The following is a 12,943-nucleotide window of genomic DNA, read 5'->3' on the forward strand; positions in this document are numbered from 1 at the left end:
TATTTGCACTTGACCTGCAGTGATTCTTTGTACATCACCAGTCTAGTTAGCAGCTACAGATTGCACACAATTTGAAACCTATTTTTGGAAGACCTAGGAAGCATCATGTCTCTCAATGGAGTAGGCGAGGAGGTGGAATTGCAATTTGAAGTAAAGGAGTTGCTGACATATAAAAAGGAGCAGCTGAAGCAATTCTGCAAGCAGCTTGGATGCCCAATGAAGGGCAGCGCTAACAAGGAAGAGCTACAGAAAGCTCTAAGGGCCTGGTGGGAGGCCAAAAATGTTGTAACAGAAGATGCTACTGGAGAGGATGGTACACAGGAGCATGGATTTGGATCCAATGATTTGCCAGTAAATGTGCCGCCTTCTAGGGCGGGCAGCACCCATTCCAGTAGGGGCCTTTCTGCAGAGGAGCTGGAGAAAAATCAGAGGATTAGGTCCCGCTGAGTCATCGCGCCCCTGCCCGCATCCTGGTGAGTCTGTGCCGGGAGGAGGAACCTTGCCGGGAACCTCGTTAACTGTAGGGGCATTTTTAAGTCACATCTCAATCCCCGAACGTCCCGCATAGTGCGTGGGGCCCGGGGACTGCCGCCCATGGTGCAATCTTGTGATTACAAACGAGAAGAGCAGCCTGAGAGGAGCGCTTCGGTTATAAGCGCAGGGCACAGCTGGAGAAACGCATTTTAAGTACTGAGAGCCTACAAACTTATTCTTTTTGAATACTAATTCACACAAGAGACTAGAGACTATCTTTTTATTTTCCTAGCAACCAGAGAAGGCTGAAGAGAACCGGAAACTAATGTGCAATGCTATGGTAGTTGATTTTTATTGCTGAAACTAGATAAAGATATATTTTTAATATACTCACCTGTGTGGTCTGCATTTGTGGTGTACTGGGGGGTCATTGTGGTTGTTACTTGCAAATACTTAACACATTGCCTTGGGGATAAGCCTGTCTGCTCGAGCCAAGCTACCTAGAGGGTGAGCAGGGGTTATCTACAGTGTGTCCCTGTACCCTGACTAAGAAGCAAGGCTCCCTATTTGGCATAAGGTACTAACCTCTGCCTACTAGAGACCCCCAGATCTAACAGGGAAAATAAACCTTTAACATTCCATGTAATGATTTTTAAAGCCAAAAATCAAGGGAAGAAAATAAGTAGTAAAATGAACCAACCACAATGCATATACCAATCAAATACAAATAGGATGCAATTAAAAGCGTATAAAACTTGAAACTTAAGGAAATAAAGAAGGAGAAAAAAGAGAAGGAAAGAAGGGGATGAATAAATTGAGGAGGTCAATCGAAGAGAAAATGAAAGAATATCTGAACAGCTAAGGAAGTAACAAGTGTGACGGAGGAAAAGAGGAGTGAAAAGGAAAGAGAGAAGAAGGTGAAGAAAAGAAATTGTGCATGAAACAATAAAGAAGACACAAAGAACATACTTACAAATAATCGAAGACACATGTAAGGTGGGGGAGATGGGGCCACATGGAAGAGTGACGACTCCAGACTTCAAGCGGGGGCGGGAAGGGACGAGAAATGATGAGCAATACAACACATGGGGAAATACATCATAAGATCAGGACCAATAAAAAAGAGAAAGAAGATGATAAACAAATCAACACAAACCGCAAAGTGAAAGCATTAACTACAATCAAGCAAGAACAAATAGAAACATCAACAGCAATTATGAACACTCAATACTCAGTTAAGAGCTCAGTCAAAACAGAACAGCAACAACTATTTGTTGATCGATGAGGATGATGCAGATGTATCCATAGAATCCGCGTGACAAAAATTGAGAAAGCTTTTCAATTTTAGAGGATCTTCATATGTGGTAGTCTTGTTGTTTATAGTAACTTTGAAGAGGCATGGGTGGAAAAGGCCATAACGTGTTCCAAGAGATCGAAGTTGAGGTCTCATTGTTAAAAAGTCTCTTCATTGGTCTGCAGTGGGTTTTGAGTAATCCTGAGATAAAAACAAAGTATTGCCTGCCCAAGAAACATGGTTAGCTGCTCTAGCTGCTGATAGGATCTTAAGTAGGTCAGTATACTCTTGGTTTCCTCATACTGGTAGAAGACGATGCAGAAGCAGGACCCAAACGATGAGCTCGTTGGATGTTGAGCTGGGTATCCTGTGGCAAATTAAGAACTTTGGGTAAGAAGGATTTGAAAAAATTGATAGGATCAGAGCCTTCTGAACCTTCTGATAGTCCATAAATACGGAGATTATTCCGTCTGTTTCTATTTTCCAAGTTCTCGACTTGCTTTTGGAGAGTCAACGCTTGAGAATGGAGGGCATCGGTCTTGCTACTGGCAGAAGTCAAAGATTTGAGATTCTGTTTAGGGGTGGGCGGAATTTGCAAAACTGACTTTCGCAAATTATCGCGAAAATGTTACAAATCTCCGCAAACACGCGGAAATATCGCGAAGATGCGGAAGTTTTTTTCCCGCCCGTTCGCGGTATTTTCTGCATGGTCGCGGCTCGCCAACTTACCCATGCGGTAGCTTGCGGGCGCGGCCATCTTGTTTTCACTCTTCTCGCGGTGCATGATCGCGAGAAGAAAGACGTGATCGCGCGACCAATGACATTACTGCGGGCACGAACTGTCGCGAGACAGCGCAAATGGCTACCAACCATCCAACATCTTGTGGAGAACTCGACCGGATCGGGAAAACTTGTCGGCGAACGCGGGGATTCAGGTAAGGTGATTCTGTTCCACTGTAGTAACTCTGTCCTCCAAGCTTGACCATCTTTCTGTTAGAGTTTGTATTTGAGAGTTAGTCTCCTCAACAAATGGACGAAGAGCTCTAATTTCCTCTAGTAGTAAGTCCAAAGAAACTGAAGACATTTGTTTGGGAGGAGAAGGAGGGTCCTTCTTTAGACGTTTGCTTTTGTTCGTGCCGGAGGAAGTAGCAGTATTGGAGGCCATGATGCTCTTAGGCGAAGTATTCAACGGATCATCCATGGAGGCACAATATAAATGGGATTTAAAGCGGGTTGAAGATTTGCGCACCATAGGCGATGAAAATTAAGCGACTTTGAGTAATTTGCCCATTCAACTATAGCAGGAAAGCGAAATTAGCACAGACAGTCCCAAAAGTCTTGTAAATACTATAAGTAGTTATAAATTCTCATGTAATGAAGGTAGGAAAGAAGGTCACTAAGCAATAATCAAAGCAACATTCTGCGAGCGTCTCTGTCTGACAACCTCATCAATAAGTAAAATTAAACGTAGGCCAGGGGATTAGCAATGTTTTGATATAGCTGGCAATGACCTACAAGTTAAGTGAGTGAGGTGTATCCAGGGTAGAGACAATATATTATGAGAGCACATGAGGAAGAGCTTTGAAAGCGCTGAGGTGAAGGAATAGAATACAGTATTGAAATGTATTCTTTCAGAAAATATGTAGCTTCTAGGCTTTCAGCACAATGCAACATGTTTTGAATGAGGTATTTGCAACAATACCTTCACGGAGTGTAGAGAACAAAATGGCGGCCGAATCTATGAAGGAGGCGCTCCGTTATTGAAAACACAAAGAGATGAGGAAAAAAAAAAGAAAAAAAGAAAAGAACCTCAAAACATCTTTTACTTTCTTCCGCGGCAGCTCAAGGGCACAACTATCAATTTAGCATTGTTTCCGACGGTTGCGCTGTAATATTAAGTAGATGCGTGTAGAAATGTTTTTGGGATCGGAACAGACAAAATGGCAGCTGAGTCCGTGAGAGAAGCGCTCTGCTAACGAAATACCGAATAACTTTGCTTACATTGTATTGCGGCAGTTCAAAGGCACATCAGTCACCTCAGCATCAGTTCCGATGTCAACACTGTACGTTTTAGAAGCCGTGCAGCAGGTTCACCGCCCGTAAAGACCGCTAGCTTCTCCGCCATCCTGGGAGAGTCAGGGGCCGGCTGCCATCTTCCTCGGCACTAGCCACGGCCCCCTAGTCCTTGTAACATATTAATCTTCTGATTAACACTTTTTGTGGTATATCCTCGCAAAACAATTTGTAATATGTCAAAAGATTCCTGTTGAATACTGTTACAATCTCACTTATATACAAGAGCTTGTGTACACCTCCCTTGAACTTCCTCAGCTATTACTTCTTCCACAGTCCTAACAACTATTTTTCTTTTGGTATGGGAGAACCATCTTTCATCTCAAAGCATCGACGACTAGTATCAACTGCATCTACTAATCTGTTCTGTTGAAAATATTTTTATTCATTAAAGAAAGGTTCAGTACTGGAAGTGTGCTTCCATTCACAAGTGAAAGTTTACTAAAAAGTTACTTCTATTAACAAGACTCTTTCTTTTGCATTTCTCCTTCATAAACACCATTGTTTTATCCAATGTTGTCATTCTCTTCCATATTAATATAAATAATTTTGTTTTATTTCCAAAGCTTCACCAAGTACACTTTCAATCTGTTGCTTTTTAGGTCTTGCCTGAGCCAGCGCTTTCGCTGCACTGCGAGGCGAGGCTTCTTGTAAGGGTTTCCACCTAGGACCCCACGCTTGTGCGTGTGGTTTTATTTTTGGCTCCCACACTATTGCCCTTTGCGTGCGTCTTTCTAAGAAAGACAGCAAGCAATTGGCCAAAGGCGGGTGCATGTCCCACCTTCTCTCCAAATGTTAACTCCCCTGGCCTAGGGAGCTCCAGAGCGAGCAGCAGCGCGGCTGGATTCCAGCTGCATTCCTGACATTCCTTCGCGGCCGTGCTTGTTTTGTTATCTCATTTTAAATCTTTATTAGGCCCTGAAGACATAAGCTGCTGTTGTCTGGATGAGAAGAAAGAGGTTTTTTTTCTGCGTGTAGGTGAGTAGCATCTGCTTCACATGTTTACGCCCCACTTTTTGCTGGTTTTTCACTGTTTTTTTCGACTTTAGTCTGGCTGAGACCATGCTATTCAGGGCCCCAGCCTAGCGGCTTACTCTCTAAATTGATTGCATGTATTTTAGGTACACTCCAGATTGGATTCTGGGGTACCCTTGTGAGTCCCTAGTATATGGTATACTATGTACCCAGGGCATAGGTAACCCAGAGGCGTACAAGGGGCTGAAGCATGTATTGTGCCACCCCTGGAAAGCCCTTCAAAATGACACCACAGGTCTGCTACTTCAGCCTGGGTAAGGTGGTGCATGCGCCCCTTACTGCGGTATAGGTCCACTATACCTCACCTATCACTGCACATATTAACCTATCAGTCACCCCTATGGCAGGCCTTATCAATCCTTAGGTATAAGTAAGGAACCTCTGTAACCAGAACTTTAGATATCCCTGGATGAAACTCTGAAGCTGAATCCTGAAACTTTGACGCTCTACTAAAGACTAGAGGACTGAAGAAATCTCCCTTGGGGTCAAGGAGTCACTCCCCTGCTTGGCAGGCACAAACCGAGCATTTTGCCAGTCTGCATCTCCGAAGCTCCCATCGGACTTCGAAGTATTTGCAGCCCAGGAAGAGGATTTCCAAACATCTCAGAGGCCGACCTGAGTCCCCGGCAAAGGTGAGACCCTCAGCCCTCATGAGTAGCGTGGAACCAGAACTCCTGGTCACCGTGCACTTTTGCAAGTGCATTGACTTCTCGACATCTCTTGAAGTCGTGCTTGGGGTTACTTGTAGCCCCCACCTCAAGCAAAAAATCCACTGAAGATTGTCGACCTAGTCACCCCAAGTGACCCGTGGGCTGCCATTTGGTGTTTCCTCTCGAGGCCCCTTCTCGATCCCTGGTCCATCAAATGGTGGATCCCTGAGAGGATAACTTTTCCTTGGGCTTCCCTGGTTGCTCCAGACATGCCCTGACTCCCTACCAAGTGGTGGGTCCCACAGACCTTACTAGTATGCATTGAAGCATCTTTCTCTTTTCTGCTTGGGTTGCTGTTGCCAAGGCTTGTTGTGTCCAATACGGGCACCGATGCTGCAGCACTCAACATCCTTTGTGGTCCAGCTCGAATCCAGCTCCTGGTTGTCCTCAATGCCTCCTGGTCTTCGTGGCTGAAGAGTCAAGCTTCACTTTCGTCACCTGAAATCACCCAACATCGGTGGGCATCCGCCTAACGTCCTCCTGGTCACTGGCAAGTGACCCAGACTCTGTCCCCTCTGCTTTCAGTTTCTTCTCGACTTTGATCTTGGTAAAACAAGCTGCTTTACATTCCTTCAAGACATAGCCTGGGGGCTGCTTTCCATAGCTACCACTAGGATAGCTTTCAATAAAGGTTGTCTTTAAACTATCATCAATAAGGGGTTGTTTGGACTTGTACAGGGTGCCCACTATAATTAGTGGACAGCATATACCAGGCCAACTTCTCACATTGGTGTGCAGCGTGTGGGATTCCAGCTTGCTACTGTTTTACCAGATAATCTCAATTGAGTGACTAACTGAAAACCACTAAAGGTACCCAAGGTACATTTAATACAAGCTTTAGAATACAGTAAGTTCTACTGAACTTAGAGTTGTGTGTTAAGGGCTTAGCACACCCTTTCTACAACTCAAGAGAGTTTAGTAGGCCACACTAGAGTAGGTAGTGCAATATACCACACCTCACTAGTAATGTCTTCAAGGCCAGGAACAGTGGGTCCCTGCCAGAAGCCAATGGGCTTCTTATCTCCAAGTATGATAACCTCCCATTCATGGAACTGAGAGCATTATGCACCACTAGGAAACTGAAGACAGGCAAAAGTCCAACCACCCAGCATCTCATAGAGGTACTCAGGCTGGATGATCTCAGACGACCTATAGGGTCTGAAGGGGCAGGCAGAGTGGGTGGGACAGCACATGAGGAAGGGCCTAGGGGTGAAATTCCCCATGACCTGACCTCTAATGCTGACCAAGAAGATGACAATGATCTTGACCTGGGAAATCCAGCTCCCCTGGAAGATGAGGGGGAAGGCCACACTGGCCCACTCTTTGTCCCTCCTGGAAGAGTTGGTGGTGGGCCTAGAAGGTGTAGATCTCCCTCAGTGAAGTCTAACCATTCTGGTTCATCTATAGGGACCTCTATTTCTTCTCATAGGAGGGAAAGCTCACAGGAGAGGAAGGAGAGACTGCTGAAGTATGAGGAAGCCTAGCTTGAAAGCAGAAAGCAGCAGGTAGCCCTAGACAGGTAGGCAATAGAGCTATACAGAGCTAGAAATAAGGTGGGACTAGAGTCCCATGGTGGCAGAAACATCCCTAGAGATAGGGAGATGTCTTATTACCATAGAAACCTGAATAAGATTATCCCTCCCTACCAGAGTGGGGATGACACCCACAAATGGATAACTGCCTTGGAGAGGGCCTGTAAAGTACAGAAGGCCCCTCAAGGTCAGTGGGCAGCAATCCTATGGCTCTCATTTGCAGACAAAGGTAGAGATAAGCTCCTCACTGTTAGAGAGGAGGAGGCAGATGATTATTTATTTAATTTATTTATTTATGTGACTTGTATAGCGCCTGAATCACCCCGTGCGGGGTATCTCTGCGCTGGGACTACCAGTGGCCATTCCAGAGAGGATTAGAATAGTTCTGTTTTCAGAAGTTTTCTGAAGGCTGGAAAATTTGTACACTGACAAATCTGTATAGGGAGAAGATTCCAGTACCGAGGGGCCAGGTGAGAGAAAGCTTTTCCTCCCATCCGCGCCAGTTTAATACGGAGAGTGCAAAGAAGTGCTTGATGACTAAATCTCAGTGGTCTGGTCGGTGTATATCTGACCAACTTTTGGGAAAGATAGCTGGGGCCCATGTTGTGTAAGGATTTGTATACCATACAGCAAATCTTAAACTTGACTCTCTTTTTTATTGGGAGCCAGTGAATTTTGCCAAGGAAGAGGAACTGAGGGAGTTTTAGGAGGTGCGTTGCTTACTAGGCGGGCCGCTGTGTTCTGAACTATCTGAAGTTTATTTAAAGATTTTTCTTTTGCTGAGATCAGTAGGGCATTACAATAATCCAGGCGACTGATAATCAGAGCCTGGGTTAGAGTTTTACGGGTCATAGGGGGAAGTAGAGGAAAAACCCTCCGGAGAGTGCTGAGAGTGTGAAAACAGGTCCTAGCTGTGATATTTACGTGTTCCTGTAGTGTTAAATCCTGATCGATTCAGACTCCTAGATTCTTTACTATATCCTTTGGGGACGGGCCGATCGTAATTCCTCTGGCCACCAATTGGGGGACCATCTTAATTTTGCATCACCGAATAACATGATTTCTGATTTGTCCATATTCAGCTGTAGAAAATTATCCCTCATCCATTGTGCAATACCTTTCATTCCTTCTGAAAGGATATCTTGAATATTTGATTTATCGAAGTACAGAAGGAGTTGCGTATCATCGGCGTAAGAAATGGGGGTGAATTCTAGTCCTCTTAAAAGTCCTGCCAAGGGGGTAACGTAGATATTGAATAATGTGGGGCTCAGGCAGGATCTCTGTGGGACCCCCTTGTTGATGGCGGTGGTCTGTGAGCGATATGGGCCAAGGTTGATAGTTTGTGTCCTGTTAGTTAGAAAATAAGTTAGCCAGCTCAGGGCTTTATCCTTGACACCTATATCCTTAAGGCGTGTGATCAGAACCTGATGGGATATGGTGTCGAAGGCTGCCGACAGGTCGAGCAGCACTAACAGTACTGCCCGACCATTGTCAGCTGCCATTCAGATGTTATCAGTGACCTCCACTAATGTTGACTCTGTGCTATGCTTTGGTCGGAAGCCGGACTGTGATTGATCGAGGCGATGGGTGGATTCAATAAACTCAGAAAGGCGTTTATTTATATGTTTTTCAAGAAGTTTACTATATAGGGGGAGTAGAGAAATGGGTCGGTAGTTAGTGATATCCTCTGGTGGTAACTTCGGATTTTTCCTTATGGGAATAATCTGAGCTGCTTTCCATTCGGCTGTGAGGATACCTTTGTCCAAGAACCTATTAAGAATTGAACATATAGGCCTGGCCAGAGTGGCGGACAAGGTGGCGGCGATTTTGGCCGGCAGAGGGTCTAATGGTGAACCTGATTTGGCGTGTTTTAAGAGAGAGTCAACTTCGGTGATGGTGAGGACTGGGAAGGCATATATAGATCAGCCTCAGCAGGAGGTCCTTCTATGTGAGGGTCTGAGTGACGGACGGAAATAGAGGTGATTTATTGGTATATTATTTCAATTTTCTGGGAAAGGTGATTCGCAATATTGTCACAGAGATTTTGCGAAGGAGCTTCCTCAGTATTGCAAGCTCTGGGATTAGTGAAAGTGTTTAGTATTTGGAACAACATACGGGAGGAATTTTCTGCTTTATTGATCTGTAAGGCAATGTGTTGATTTGCGAGCAAGTTTCAAATTTTTGTGATAAGCCGCTAGAGTACTTTTGAATTGATATTTATCTGCTGGGTTGTGTGAGAGGCGCCATGTACGTTCTAGTTTTTTACAAAGGCCTTTTTCTGTTCTGAGGATGGGAGAATACCAAGGGGCCTGAGTGCGTTTAAGGAGATTCGATTGTGACTTTAGAGGGGCTAAGTGATTAATAGTGTCAAGAAGGTTGGTAGTTAAGGACGCTAGTCTTTCCTCTGTACTATCCGATTCTTCATAATGGGGAGGGATGAAGGAATCCTGGAAGGATTGTGGTGTGATTTTATGCCACTGTCTATATTCCCTGATGGATTTGGGTTTGGGGCCAACATTTCCGTGTTTACCCTGGATCGAGAAATCAATCATATAGTGATCAGACCACTCAAGGGGACTCGTAGTTTTATAGATAATATTGGGAGAGTTAGTTAAAATAAGATCAAGCATATGTCCAGCCTGATGAGTAGGATCGGTGTTGATTTTTCTTAGGTTCAGAGTGGAGAGGTCAGTTAATAGGGTGTTTGTTTCTTTATTTCCAAGATTTTCCCCATGCACATTAAAATCCCTTAGAGGTAGGACACTTTTGGTGGAAATCACGTGGAGAGAAATTAATTCCAGTAAGTGAGATGAAAAATTGGGATAAGGGCCCAGGGGGTCGATAGACCAAGGCACCTTTCCAGCAGAGTTGCGGATGTATATCTGCTCTGAAGATTAATATCTCCATAGTGTCAGTGGAGTGTTGATCAATGATAGAGATCCTAATGGGGTCTTTATATATGATTGCTAATCCTCCTCCTGCTTTGAGAGGTCTGTCTTGTCTTTGGATATGGTAGCCCTCTGGGAGGGAGAGCGATAGCGATATCAGGGTTAGAGTGGGGCTTAGTCCATGTCTCTGTCAGAACCCAATGTGGGGGAGAGTGGAAGATACCAGTCTGACAAGTGCATTGATTGAAGGGTTTGGCCTAACCACTGAACAATACAGGTTAAAGTTCAGGGATACCCAAAAGGCACAGAATCAAGCCTTGCAGGGCTGTTTGCTTGGCAGCAAAGTGCATGACTTCCAAGGATTGAACAATTTGATTATGAGGGAGCAGATCCTTAATAATTGTAAAAATCAGCTGTTGTACCAGTACCTGGTGGACTCAGATCTTACCTCTCCCCAAGAATGGGTGAAAGAAGGCAGACAAGTGGGTCAGAACCAGGGTGAGGCAGAAGGTACAGAACCAAGGTGGTGTACCAAAGAAGCAAGATCCTAAAAACTCTGACAAGGGTGGGAAGAGGGTAAAGACCAGAAGTCTTCACAAGGTCCCCAAAAATCTTCTTCAGATGGGGATGCATAGACTAACAAAGGAAAAGGCCAAAAGAAACCATGGTGCAAAATCTGTAAACAGAAGACTCACTGGACAAGTGATTGCACCAGGCATGGATATGTCCTCCTTTGTGAGTCCCAGTAATTTGAGCAAATACAGACAGCAGACTTTGATAAATGTAAAAGAGGCTGTGGCATTCAGGGACACAGGAGCAAGTGTCACAATGGTGACAAAAGATCTTGTGGATCCTGGGCAGATTATACTTGGTGAAATGTACCAAGTGACCAATGCTAGCAATGTCAGAACAGACCACTCTCTGGCAGTTGTTAACTTCTCCTGGGTTGGGGTAACTGGCCTTAAGAAGGTTGTGGTAAGTGCAAACCTACCAGTTGAATGCTTGCTTGGCAATGATCTGGAAACTTCAGCTTGGGCTGAAGTGGAGCTCAGGACACATGCAGAAATGTTAGGGATCCTTGCTCATGTCTTTGCTGTGACTAGGTCACAGGCCAAAACGTCTAACACTGGACAGGGCCTGGATTCTGGAAGAATGGACCAGGTGCCTCCCAAGAGGAGGAGCAGTAGGGTTAAGGCACTGCCTTCCCACCTGACTCAGAATACAGAACAGCCTCCTGAGGGAGATGATCTTTTGCCTGAAGAAGGAACTGTCCCAGAGGAGCTTGAACTTGACCAGGTTGAGTTCTTGGGGGCAGGGGGCCCTTCCAGGTCAGATCTGAGCCAGGAGCAGAAAACCTGCCCCTCCCTTGAACCCCTCAGAAAGCAAGCTGTTGATGAGGATAGTGGCAACCATAACATTTATTGGGATGATGGACTCTTTTATTCAGAGTGTAGAGACCCCAAGCCTGTTGCATCCAGGAGGTTGGTTATACCTCTGAAGTTTAGGGGCTTCCTATTGACACTAACTTATGATATTCCATTAGCAGGACACCTGGCCCAGAACAAGACTTGGGACAGAATTGTCCCTCACTTTCACTGGCCCCACATGTCTGAAGACACTAAGGAGCTCTGTCGCTCCTGTGTGACCTGCCAAGCCAGTGGCTCGGAAGGTGGAACCACAAAGGCCCCCCTGACACCACTACCTGTGGTGGGGGTTCCCTTTGAGAGGGTTGGATTGACATTGTTGGTCCCATGGATCCTCAAACTGCATCTGGGCACAGATTTATCCGGGTGGTGGGGGACCATGCCACGAGGTACCCAGAGGCAATCCCACTTAGGACCACTACAGCACCTGTGGTGGCAAGAGCTCTCTAGGGTGTATTCTCAAATATGGGCTTTCCTAAGGAGGTAGTACCTGACAGAGGTTCAAACTTTCTGTCAAGTTACTTAACTGCTATGTGGAAGGAGTGTGGAGTGAACTACAAATTCACCACACTCTATCACCCACAATGCAATGGTTTAGTTGAAAGATTCAACATAACCTTAAAGGGCATGATCAAAGGTCTCCCAGAAAAGCTTAGGTGCAGATGGGACATCCTTTTGCCCTGCCTTTTGTTTGCCTACAGGGAGGTGCCACAAAATGGGGTTGGTGACAGCCCTTTTGAATTTTTGTTTGGCCATCCTGTTAGGGGTCCTTTGTGTCTGGTGAAGGATGGGAGATGACTCTCCAACCCCCTAAACAGGACATAGTGGACTATGTACTTGGTCTCCGCTCCAGGATAGCTGAGTAGATGAAACAGGCTACTAAAAACCTTGAGGCTAGCCAGGAATTACAAAAGGCCTGGCATGACCAAAAGGCTGTACTGACTGTTTATCAGTCAGGACAGAAAGTGTGGGTGTTGTAGCCTGTGGCCCCAGCAGCCCTCCAGGACAAATGGAGTGGCTCCATGCCATTGTTGAACAGAAAGGGGAGGTCACCTACTTGGTAGACCTTGGAACCCCTAGGAGTCCCCACAGGGCACTTCATGTCAACAGACTAAAACCATATGTTGACAGGGCAGCCATGGGCTTGCTCATGGCTACTGATGAAGGACAGGAGGAAGAGAGTGAGCCGCTCCCTGACCTGCTTTCTCAGAACCCTGATGATGGATCAGTTGATGGTGTAGCCTTTGCAGGCAGCCTCACTGTCCAGCAACAAACTGACTGCAGAACATTTCTCAGCCAGTTTAGACAGATGTTTTCTCTGACTCCAAGTCAGACTACCTGGTGCACTCATTTCATTGTGTCTTTATTTCGACTAAAATAATCATAAAAGACAATACAAACAATATTAAGTTGAAATACTTGGGATAAAAACACAGAACAACACTGAACAATCATTAAGATATAACTAGGCACAATAACTAGTACAAAAAATGTATACCATAAAACATGTTAA

Source organism: Triturus cristatus, chromosome 8 (assembly GCF_964204655.1).
Source record: "Triturus cristatus chromosome 8, aTriCri1.1, whole genome shotgun sequence".
In the NCBI taxonomy this organism is placed as follows: domain Eukaryota; kingdom Metazoa; phylum Chordata; class Amphibia; order Caudata; family Salamandridae; genus Triturus; species Triturus cristatus.